A 10452-nucleotide genomic window follows, 5' to 3' on the forward strand; every position below is an offset into this window, starting at 1 on the left:
TGTGTGCTCTTAATCCTAATATAATAACAAGCACATATATTTAATATTTATTTCTTTGACTTATCAAAGGGTGAGGTTTAGCTCGATAAATCAATATACTCGATAAGTTGGGAAATGATATTACTTATAGTGTGTGTTGTTGATTATAGAAGGAATCTGTGTCCTAGTTATCTAGGTTGAGAATGTCCCCAAGAGGAGCTCATAAGATTGCCATGTTAAACCCTGCAGGTGGACCTAGTCTGACATGACAATAAAGTTGAGTGGTACTACTCTTGGAGCTAGATATTAATTAAGTCAGTTGTTAGTAACTTACTTAATTAGTGGACATTCGTAATCTTAAACACAGGGAGACTAACACACTCATGATAAGAAGGAGCTCATAATGTAATTTGGAATTGGTGCGGTAGTGCGGTAATAACTCTCTAGTGGAATGAGTTATTATCGATGAACTTGAGTTGTGTGTTCGGGGCGAACACGGGATACCCAAGCTCATCAGAAGGACAAAATCAATTTCTCCTCTAGGTCTCTGTCGTAGCCTCATTATAGCCTCAAGTTCATCCAAATGTAAGACTCTTCTTGGTGTCCAAGAAGTGGGCTGGTCCAATACTTGGTGACCAAGCAAGGGCCGGCCACATCCTCTTTATAGGGGTCGACCCTATTGCTTGGTGACCAAGCATGTAGGGGCCGACCAAGATTAATTCAAATAGGAGGGGTGTTTTGAATTTTTAAAATCTTCTCTTTGTAGAAAACTATAAGTTTTAAAAGAGAGATTTTAATTTTTAAAACTTTCCTTATTTGAATTAGGCCACATGTTTTAATAGAGATTTTTTAAAAGTTTTAAAACTTTCCTTTTTTAACCATCCTCATGGTTTAAGAAAAAGGGAGATAAGTTTTAAAATTAAAATTTTCTATCATCATGTTAAAAAAGGAAATTTTGTAAGAGAAGTTTTAAATTTTAAAACATGGTTTTAATTTTTAGAACTTTCCTTTTTTAACTTCTACTTTAGGAAAGAGAGCTTGTAAAATTTTATAAGAATTTTACTTATAAAATTTTATAAAAATAAAATTCCTTTTTCCCCTTGATGAGGTGGCCGACCACCTTGCTTGGTGCCCAAGCAAGTGGCCGGCCATATTAATTTAATTAAAATCATGACAAAATTAAAATTAGTGATTGATTCAATCAAGAGGAAAGAAAAGGAAAAATTAAAAGGAAAAAGGAAAAAACTCTTGGATGATTTTATTTTTTGTAAACAGTTTTTCCTTATTTGCCTTGGACAAGTAATATAAAAGAAGGGGTGAGGGCGTTTCATGAGACATAACTCTTATTCTCTTGCTTGGAGATCTCTTGGTGGCCGGCCCTCTCCCTTCTCCCTTTCCCTTTGCTCTCTTCTCCATGGTGGTGGTGGTGGCCGAATTCTAGAGGAAGAGGAAGGACTCTTTTGGGTGGTTTTCATCTTGGAGGATCGTCGCCCACACGACGTCCAAGGTGAGGCGAGGAATATGGCAGAAGATCTCGAGGTTATTAGCTTAAAAAGATAAGGTATAACTAGTAGTTTTCTTCCACATCATACTAGTTATTTTCTTTGTAAGAATTCTAAATACAAGAGGCAATTAGATCTAGTTTATCGAATTTATTTTTTGAGTTTGTGTTTTCTTCTTTTTTGAATTTGTGATTCGATTATTCTTTTTGGTTAACCTAGAGTTATTTAAGGAAATAAATATTAGCTTTTCTTAAAAGGCTTTGCCTAGGCGGTGGTAGTTGCTCCCATATCCAAGAAGGTCATGTGCCTCGCCATGCAATCCTGGAAGCCAATTTTGGAAATTAATATTTATGGAATTAATAACTTAGGTAGATTTGAATCAATAGTGTTAAGTTCCGCTTGCGATTCAAATCTAAACCATTAAAAACAGATAAGTTAAATTTGGAATCAACGATGTTAAGTTCCGTCTATGATTCCTAATTTAACTTCTAAAGAACATAATAGGTTATTTAAGGAAAGGTTCGACACTTGTAAAAAAAATTTTGTACAGTGGAACCGGTACGTTTTCCTAGGATTAACCAACAGAGATGAATGTCTTGAGGATGAGGGGTGTATATGGCCGACACAGCCTAGGTCTGGCCGTGTCTTCTAGACACGGCCAAAGTAAATGGCTCTACACGGGCCGTGTAGATCTACACGACCCCGACCCTCTCCTTGTCAGGTCGATCAGCACGGTCGTGCCAATTGGCATGGCCACATCCATCTCCTTCTTGGTCTAACTCACATGGTCGTGTGTGAGACACGACCTCGTCCTTTTCCTCTTTGGGTAGCCTTGCACGGTCGTGCTGGATGGCATGACCAGTGCAAACTCCTCCTCTGAATATTTACACAGCCGTGTGTGGGACACGACCGAGCATATTTCCTCTTCTAGAATTATCACACGGTCGTGTCTGGTACACGGCCGGGCAGTTTTTCTTCTCGGGACTCCTTACACGGTCGTGTCTTAGAGACACGGCCCATGCATCCTCCTCCTCTGCAGGTCATACACGACCATGTTTGACACACGCCCGAGCTTTGTTTTGCTCCAAAGGATAGTTCTACTCCTTCCCTGATTCTCCAATGCTTCCATGCCCATGAAGTAGTCATGGCCAGCTCATGGAAGTAAGATTTCAACCTGAAAACAAAAGTAACACAAATTTAAAAGTACTACTAAAGAAAACTAAAACTGAAAAATACTAAATGAACCCTTGGTTTACCTCCCAGGAAGCGCTTGTTTAAGATCTTTAGCTCGATCAATCTTCTTAGTTCCCTTCTCTTTTCCTTACCCCAGGAGGGAAGACATATTTCTCATTTTTATTGGGAGGCCTCCTCCCAATATTACTCGCCGAATCATGTTCCTCATCCGGTGGCCTCCCATGAGGATGAAAATTCCACTCCTCAAGTTGATAAGCGCCCGCCCCGCTGCGAACACTTAATAAGAAAGAACAGACATGGTTAGAAGAGTTAGACAAATCATACTCCAACCTTTCCTTACCGATTACCAATGAAAGCTTATGATTTTTAACATCGATTATTGCTCCAGCAGTTGTAAGGAAGGGTCTTCCTAATATGATTGGAATCTTCGGGTCCTCTACCATGTCCAGAACTACAAAATCTGTGGGAATTGTAATCCCACCAACCTCTACCAATAATGCCCATAGGATATCTGCAAGAATGATCAGCTAATTGTAGTGTCATGGTAGTAAGTTTCATATTTTTGAGACCTAACTTATTACAGATTGAATAAGGAATGAGGCTAACACTTGCTCCCAAATCACAAAAAGTTTTTTTCTATGAATTCAGATTCTATGTTGCAAGGAATGTAAAAGCTTCCTGGATCTTTAAGCTTTGGGGACATATTCTTCTCAAATAATGCACTGCATTCCTCGGTAAGTGCAATGGTCGTAATATCTCCTCTTCTTCTTTTATTTGACATAATGTCCTTCAAAAATTTGGAAAACTTTGGCATTTGTAGGATTGCATCAATTAAAGGCACTTCAACATAAATTTCTTTGACTTTATCCAAAATCTGCCAAACTCTTCATCCTTTTTTAGCATTACTAGTCTCTGAGGAAAAGAGATTAGTTGACTCTGTTGGTTTAGTGGAAGAGTCTCTTCAACCTTAATGGTACTCTCCTCATTTTCTTGAATCTGATTTGGTTCAAGTGCTGGAGGAGAGAGCTCTTCTTCAGCTTTCATCCCTTTTGGAGCAATCACTTGAGGATCCCCCAAGGTCCATCCGCTCCTATGCTCAATTCGATTGCAATGCTCTATTGGATTAACATTAGGTTTTCCAGGAAATTGCCCTGGTGCTCTTGAAGATGATGAGGCTAGCTGGGCAATTTGGCTATCTTGAATCTTTTGATGCTTTTCAGAATTATCTATTCTCTGAGTTAGCTTCAAAATGTCTTGCTTTATTTCATTTTGATTGGAGATAATTTCCTCAAGCATCTTCTCAATTTTAGAAAACTGATAACCTTGACAAGATTGTTAATGTTGCTGAAAATTCTATTGCCCGGATTGGAAATTCTATTTGTCTCCCATGGATGGTCCTTATTCTTGATTGTTTCTATAAGAGAAATTAGAATGATTCTTCCACCCAGGGTTGTATGTGTTGGAATACGGATTATTCTACCTTTGATTAAAACTCATGATAGCGTCACATTGCTCTAACTGATTTATTTGTGCAGAGATAGCCCCCAAAGGACATGAGTCTTGAGAATAATCAGAACTTCCACATGTTTCACAACAGCATACTATGACATTTACTGTATTAGTGCTAGTCCCCATATTTTCTAGTTTCTTTGTAAGAGTATTCAACTTTGCAGTCATTAGAGTGACTGCATCTACATCAAATTTTCCTGATACTTTTGTTGGGTTTGAATAAGAATAACCTCCACTTCTCTCTGTTTCCCATTGGTGATAATTCTGCGCTACACTCTCAATGATTTCCTCAGCTTCATCTAAACTTTTGTTCATAAGTGTCCCTCCAGCTGCTGAATCTAGGGACACTTTCGTATGATAGTTAATGACATTATAAAAAGTGTGCAACACCAACCATTTCTCTAAATCATGATGTGGGCATTGTTTGAGCATATTATTGTATCTATTCCATGCTTCAAATAAAGATTCTGAATCGGATTGTCTGAAGCTTGCGATAAGATTTCTCATATGAGTTGTCTTACTAGGAGGATAGAATTTATCTAGGAATTGCTGCTCACATTATTCCTAAGTGGTAATGCTATTTGGGGGTAAGGAATTCAACCATTGTTTAGCTCTATCCCTTAAAGAAAACCCAAACAGTAATAGTCTAACTGCTTCTGAAGGAGCACTATTTATTTTCATGGTACCGCAGATTTCATAGAAGACCTCCAAATACTGATTAGGATCTTTATGTGGTCCACCTCCAAACTGATTTTATTGCATCATATTGATTATTGCAGGCTTGATCTTAAAATTATTTGCTTCAACAGAGGGTCTTGTAATGCTTGAATGAACCCCTCTAGCATAAGGTGTTGCATAATCCTTAAGTGGTCTATTAGCCATTGTTGATTGTTCTTGCTCTTCTTAATGTCTTTGCAAGATTTTCCTTCTATGAAATGTTCTATAAATTTCGAGATCAAGAGGAAGTAATTTTCCTACAAAGTTAGATCTTCACATACAAGAACAATATTAAAGAATTCGATACTAAGGAAAGAAAAAAATACAAGAATAAAAAGAATTCAATTTACAAAAAGAATTAAAGAACAATGTAATGAATGAATGAAAGAATGAATGCAATGAAAGAATGTAATGAAAGAATGCAAAACAGAACAAGAAAACTAGTTAAAAGTCAGATGTAAGAAAAGAAAAGAAAAGTTTAGTCTAACCCAAATGATAATCTCTAATGTTATAAGTGCAATCCCCGGCAACGACGACAAAAACTTGTTATGAACCGCAAGTGTACGATTACGTTGTTAATAATAATAAAAGATATCGTATCCACAGGGACTTGTTATAATCACTAAAGTTGTCTCAATAGCGAATTAGCTAAACAAACGATTAAAAGATCATTTACAACTAAAGATTAGATATAAGGGTTAAATACAGAAATTCAGTTTTAATAAGGTTCTAAGAGTCTTGGTTTCTTTGTGATACTCATCAATGTAATGCAATCTACCAAACCTTGTCCTCAATTGTAATGTATTCATAAGAAGTCACCAGTTATCTTATGCAGAAAACATCGGTCAATGACTCAAATCTAAACCTTAAGTAATCAAAAAGTTATGATCCCTATGAAGTCTGTTAGCGGGGCAGTTCTGTCACAATGCCCCTCGGTCATACGACATAGAAACACATCACTAATCAATTCATCTTAAGATATAGAATTAAGCATATCAATCCATCCTACTTCTTTGTATGTTCTTGCTTTACCCCTAAAGGTGATTCCCTAAAAAGTCCGTTAGCGGGGCAACCTTGTCACGACGCCCCTCTGTCATACAATTCAACGAATTCCTCAATAAGATTCCACAAGAAATACAAACAACCAATCAAGAATGGTAATTAGACACAAAACACAACAATTCATACAAGATTGATTGATACAAAACATAACAATATCCTTGAATCAAGAAGATGGCAAATCCATGAATCTTACATCGATTTACATCACAAATACTCTCTCATTCCTAGAAACCAATCCTCCGCTCTTGGAGTCGAATCTTGGATAGAAATCTCCTTCCGAACACTGGAAATTCGCCCAAGAATAGATCTCCCCAAAGGGAGAGCTTCCCCTTTTCAAAGAGGAAGAAACTCTATATATAGAGGAGGATATTTGGGTGCCACACGACCCAAGACAAGGTCGTGTGAGATTCATACGGCCAGGGCGTTCCTCCTCTTGGCCAAGGTCACACGGCCGTGTGACCCTCACATGGTCGTGCCATGTTCCGTTTCTACATGCATACACGGCCGTGTGAAACAACACAGCCTGATCAATTCTTGTCTCTGGAAGAGTTGCACGGCCGTGTGGCACATATGACCATGCCACCCTTCAGCTCTGGAAAGGCCACACGGTCGTGTAATCATACACGACCAGGGCAATCTCTATCACTGGAAAGGCTACACGATTGTGTACCTATACACGGTCGTGTACTGGCTGGCTGAAGAGGGTGGCACGACCGTGTACCTTTCACACAACCCAGGTATTCTCCCTTGCTGCCAATGCTACACGGCCTTGTCATGACCACATGGCCAGGGTCATTCCCCTTTGCAAGACTGTGTGGCACTCATTGCCCAAGTCGTTTTTCCTTTATTTGGTTGTAGAATCAGCCACAGACATCAATTCTTCTCCAAATTCGACTCCTGAAATCATAAAATGCACAAAAGCATATCTCCGAGCAAAGAAAAGTATTTATGCTAAAATCAAAGCAAGGAACATGAAAGTGCATAGATAAAGCATGTATAAAACATAAGAATGTGCGTCAAAACATGCTAAACAAGTATATAAAATCTATGCACATCAATCAAGTAACATCGAATCTGGGCAATCGACCCGGTCCTATAGAAGTTTCTCATTGACTGCTAGGATAAATCGAGAAGCGCTAGTAGTGGGCGGTCCAAAAGCCGAACATCTCGTAATTACGTACCCTATTTGGAGAAAAAAATCCTTACAAATGTACTATAGCTGGAATCAAACTGTGATACATGGGTGATAACTTAGCACCCTTTTCTTATCGTAACTCCAGAGTTCGCCCAAAATCAATATAAAATTCTATAAAAGGTAAAATTCATTTCCCTGCTAGCCTCTATAACTGTCCTATATCATTGAGAGAGAGTAAATTAGGAAATCAAAATTAGTCATCACATGAGAGGATAATTCCTTAATTTTTATCAAGATTTAATGTTTACTTAATTCTATAAATATGTTATATAATAACCAACTCAGACAAACCCAAAATCTCTATAAAAGCATCTTATGAATGATATCATAAGATACTTCTAAATTTATTTAGCAAGATTTTAATTGTACTTTGATGGCTTGGGCGGATATATATATATATATAGAGAGAGAGAGAGAGAGGAGCTCGCCTATGGTGATTTTCCTACGGTTTGGTGCGGTGGAGATGAGCTAGACGCCACATCAAATGCATTAAGACAAAAAAAATGCAGGGAAGCTAAACAAAAAATCACTACGATTAGCTCTTCCGAAACAAGATGCATAAAAAACGCCGCATATCTCCCCTCTTCCGAAAACCCCTAGTGGCGAGACTCTAAATCATCAAACCAAACCTCTCTCGCCACGATTTGCCTGTCGCACCTCTCTCTCTCTCTCACCTATGAACATTGCGGGGCCTCCCTCCCTCACTTGCCCGCCTCTCTCACCACGATCAGCCGCAGTACCTCCCTCTCTCGCCTGTGAATGTTGTGTCGGGCCTCCCTCCCTCGCTCACCTCTCTCGCCTTAGTTCCTTGTCATCACCTCCCACTCAATGGATGATAGCCCTAGCTTCTCTCTCCCCGTGCCCAAGCGCCCTTCCATCCTTGATCGATTGCCATTGGAAACGAGTTACTTTGCAATCTGAATCTTTACAAAACTAGCTTCTTCTGATCTTCAATCTGGATCATTACAAGACTGTTATATTAGAGCCATTATCCTCTGGAAACTACTTGCTATATTTTATCTTCATCACAAGAACAACTTCTGTATAGTTTCTGTTTATTCATCTAAGACTTTAATTCTTCATAAGCACTTTCTTTTGCTGGTGCATGTTTTTTTGGAGTTCACTCCTATATTGTGCAGATAACTTTTCTTAATTTTCTCAATGACAAAAATACTTTACTCTTATTTTATGGTATTTTTATAGGTGCCCCTATTTTAATTGTAAAATACCGAAAAATGGTGAATAATGATAAGGGAATTTTTTTTAAATTTTTGGAAATTTTTCTAGAATTTTTCGAAGATCGTATGGATGAGTTTATGGGGATAAAAACTGGGACCGGGAAAGCCTGTTTAGGCTACCCCATTTAAATGAGAAAATGTTGATTTTCCTTTTTATTTTTCTTTTCTTTTTCTTTATTTCTTTTTCCCCGTTTCCTCTACCGTGCGGTTCCCTACTTCTCCCTCGCCGATCCCTCTTCCTTCTTCTCATCCCTTCTCCTGTTCTCTCTCAATCCAGCCGAGGATCTTCTTCTTCTTCTCCTCCCGCTGCATAAAGCCGTGACCAAGAGAAAATCGGCACTTCTCTTCCTCTTCCTTCCTTCACCCGATCTCCACCTCTCTGTGCTGCCACCGACCATCAAAGCCGACACCGACTCCTTGCCTCTCGCAATCTCCCCTTATCGCACGTCGACGCCACCGACAGCCACAGTCGAGCGAGAGTGCCCTAGGTGTTGCTCTCTCTTCCCTCACATCGCGTTGCCGTAGCAACAAGGAGCAGCGCCGACGCCTTTACAGCCGACACCTCTCTTCTTATCACCTCCACTCGTGCCCTAGGTCTGATCTCACCGCCGGCCTTGTCTCCCTTTCTCGGAGTCACCCTCTGCATGGAAGAAACAAGCCCTAGATAAGCCCCTGCCGATCTCCGGTTGCCAGCCACTGAGATTTTTCCTAGTCGGCCAAACATTTCTGCCCTAGATCCATTTCGTGGTGCCGACCTTTTTCTGGTCTTCCCGATCAGAGGCACACCTCTGCACAAGTTGGGATTTAACCAGAGGCAAAGATCCAAGCCCTAGTTGCTTCACCCGTGCCCTAGACCTCACCACCGGGTCCTCCTTCTTCGCCACCAGCCACCGGTAGAGAGGAAAACGAGGGGTATCGAGTTAGGTAAGGCAAAAAGAGGTATTTGGATTTTTTATTTGGATTATGTGCTGAACTTGTTGGCTGATAACTGTGGTACTTGTCACTGTTTTCCCACAGCAGCTTCTCCGGATCTCGGCAGTAAGTTCTTCATGATTTGAGCAATGCTGAGGCATCAAAAAATTTGGGTAAGGTTTTGTGTTAAGCTAAATACTGAAGTGGGTAAGTTAGTTGGTTTGAGCTCTGGATTCGTATAGTTTAGGGCTTATAGATGTGGTGTTGACTAAGATGGATGTCTCTGATGGTAGTTTTGTTTGCAGTGTCGGGAACATATTTCTGGCAGTAACTTCACTGGTTGTGATTCAATAGAGGAGGGTAAATTAGGTAAGTTTTAGAGGTGATTTCATTTATACATTGGAGTTGGCTTGTAATGGTGAAATGAGTTAAGTTAAACCTAGTTGGATTTGGATTAATGGTTGGTTAGCTAATTAAATGCATAAGGGTATTAGCTAAATCCGTATATGTTTGATATTATAGGACTTTGACGCGAGACGAGCATCTCGACGTTGGATTTGGACTTGATTGGACCTTCCTATTGGAGGCGGGTACCTTGACTTATCTTTGATTAAGTCATGTTGATATGTTTAGTAGGTTATAGCCTTTAGTAATAATTATGTTCATCCTTGTTTTGGTTGGTCACTACCTGATTTGTTACATGCTTGTTTGCTCCCCTGTTATGCATTTTATGTTAGTACCCACATGATTATATATATGCTCATAGAGGTAGTGACATACCATGCCTTATTGTGCTCAGGACCTAGGTTTTTGATACCTTATATGATATGTGTACCTTTGATTTGGTTCATTGTCCTATGGTACACATTTTATATTTATATATGGATATCACTATGTTGTTCAGGATATTGCCATGTTTAGTGTCATGCATCATCTCGCATGATTGCATGTTGTGCGATAGTCTGCTCCATTATTATTGAGCACATCGCCAGTTACATGTATATGTACACACCATCACTCATGGGTTAGTGGTATATCAGACAAGTGTATGGAAGTTCTGCTGTTTGGCTCCGTTGGTCTGGTGACTCAGCGTGGTAGCCGGCAGACAGTTCCGCTCTGTTTTGCTCCGCTGGTTTAGTGTAGT

General features: G+C 39.5%; 1 non-coding gene across 1 annotated transcript; it reads left to right on the forward strand.

The window, feature by feature from the left end:
* Window positions 1-4587: 4587 nt before the first annotated feature.
* Window positions 4588-4693, forward strand: LOC122018243. Its single transcript, XR_006121671.1, has one exon. It is a non-coding gene; the product is annotated as a small nucleolar RNA R71 (small nucleolar RNA).
* Window positions 4694-10452: the final 5759 nt, after the last annotated feature.

The sequence above is a fragment of the Zingiber officinale genome, chromosome 8B (assembly GCF_018446385.1).
Source record: "Zingiber officinale cultivar Zhangliang chromosome 8B, Zo_v1.1, whole genome shotgun sequence".
NCBI classification, from domain to species: Eukaryota; Viridiplantae; Streptophyta; class Magnoliopsida; order Zingiberales; family Zingiberaceae; genus Zingiber; species Zingiber officinale.